We start from the raw sequence: 2,136 nt of genomic DNA on the forward strand, positions 1-2,136 counted from the left end.
GAGCACATGTGTGTGAGTGTCACGTGTATGAGTGTCACGTGTGTGTGAGTGTCACGTGTGTGTGTGTCACGTGTGTGTGCGTCACGTGTGTGAGTGTCACGTGTGTGTGTGTGTGTCACGTGTGTGTGTGCGCACGCGCTTTTGTTTTGATGCACCATTGCATCCGATCATTGCTATGGAATCTCTCTTTAAAGGGATAGTTCACATTTTTTAAAGTCTAGCCCTATTTGCTACTTAACAATGATGATGTTGATTGGTAGAGTTCTTTCTCAGCACAAGGTCACTGGGGTCATGCTCCTCCTCCTGTGTGTACAAGCTGACTGAGGCTCACTGAAATGTCCTCCACAGTAGAGAGCTGCGCGGGCCTGAAATCTCGGCCCGAGCCCTCCCCGGCCCGTGCCCGGCCCGGCCCGGATGAGTCATGAAATGAATTGGCCCGAGCCCGTTGCGAGGCCCGACATCAATATCACGATATGACGACACATCTCTCTCTCCCTCTCTGTGCATGCTGCCGCGCTGCTGAACTCGTTGGTCCAAAACATTGCTAGACTGTGTTGCCTATGAAGACAAACACTGCAGCTTTCTCTCTGTCTCTCTCTCCCCCTCTCACACACGCTACCGTGGCCTGTCAAAATCCACACATGTCTCGAGAAAGAGAACGTTAGATCGTTTAATTGCCAACAGCAACAATGCCCACAAACTGAAACATTATGTCACTCAAGCATATCGAAATTAAAACAGCAGACTTACCGTTTATAGCTGCATTGAATAACGTCACATTAGTGTCCTCACAATGTATGGTAGATGGGTTCATTTTGAACAGGTTGAAATGAGCTTTCCCTACTGCAGTGGGGACTGTTTAACTCTCCCCTCGCAAACTTTGTTTTATGTCCATCGATCTTATTTCTCTCTCACGACACGGACACGGACACACGCGGCTTGTTTTGTTGTTGTTTTTTACGCTGACGGAGTGGCAGACTAACGTCACGGTGAGGGTGTGTGTGTCTGTGTGTGTGTGGCTGTGGCTAGGCGAGTGTGCAGTGTGCGCTCCTCCTCTTTGTGTGACTGCTCTGCTGTGTAAAATCAAGCGAGTAATACAACGTTATTTTATTTAATTATTGACAAACGGCCCGACCCCGGCCCGGCCCGGACCTATTAATTAAAAAAAAAGAAAAAACGAGCCCGGCCTTGGCCCGTATTGGCAGGCCCGAGGGGCCCGCGAGGGTACCCACGGGGTTGCAGCTCTCTACTCCACAGTCACACAACTTTCAGTGAGCTTCAGTCAGCTGGGACATACAGGAGGAGCGTGACCCCGATGACCTTGCATTGGTGTTTGCCATCTTCCCAGAGCTACTGTGAGGAACAGGATGGATTGTGGTGAGAAAGAACTCTACCAATCAACATCATCATTGGTAAGTAGCAAATAGGACTAGACTTTAAAAAAAAGTGAACTATCCCTTTAAGTATGACTTTAGAGCTTGTATGAGTTGTTTGGAGGTTGCCTGACCTGTCTGGTGCTTTTTTTTCCTAATAACCTGTTGTTGTAGTAGAGATGGTGCGAAGACTTTGATGAGACATGTGAGGAAAGTCAGTTGAGCCTCAGACTTGATCTTTAGTGTACCTGGATGATGGTGATGGTGATGAGGATGACGATGATGAGGAGGATGATGGTGAAGGTGATGATCTGTGTTAATTCAATCCCCCTGGCCCATAGCCAGTACAATGCACATCCAGCCTTTGATACCGTGACAACCGTTCTTATTGATGTGGCAAAAACAAATCTTGGTGTTTGGAAGCTTTGCTTTGTGGGACGCAAATGGAAAAAGTTAATATTCCATTTAGGATTCCACCATGTTTGATGCACTTACCGTTACGGTGGCTGTCAAAGGGCTGAAGAGCACCATGTAGCCTGCGAGTGGCAATTGGGAGAGAGACAAATGTTAGTTACTGTTAATGTTAGTTTCTGTTTTTGTGCACAAGATCAAATGTGTTCCCTCAATTTGGTTAAACTGCTGTTTATGAAAAACATATAAAAGGTAGCTTTAGGTATTGCAGATTGGCATAGTAAGGGTTTGGTATAATACCCACTGACTCTTTATAAGCTTGTGAAGAGTGCAGGGACACTATTTCAACGAC

Source organism: Poromitra crassiceps (genome assembly GCF_964638095.1).
Source record: "Poromitra crassiceps genome assembly, chromosome: 7".
NCBI classification, from domain to species: domain Eukaryota; kingdom Metazoa; phylum Chordata; class Actinopteri; order Beryciformes; family Melamphaidae; genus Poromitra; species Poromitra crassiceps.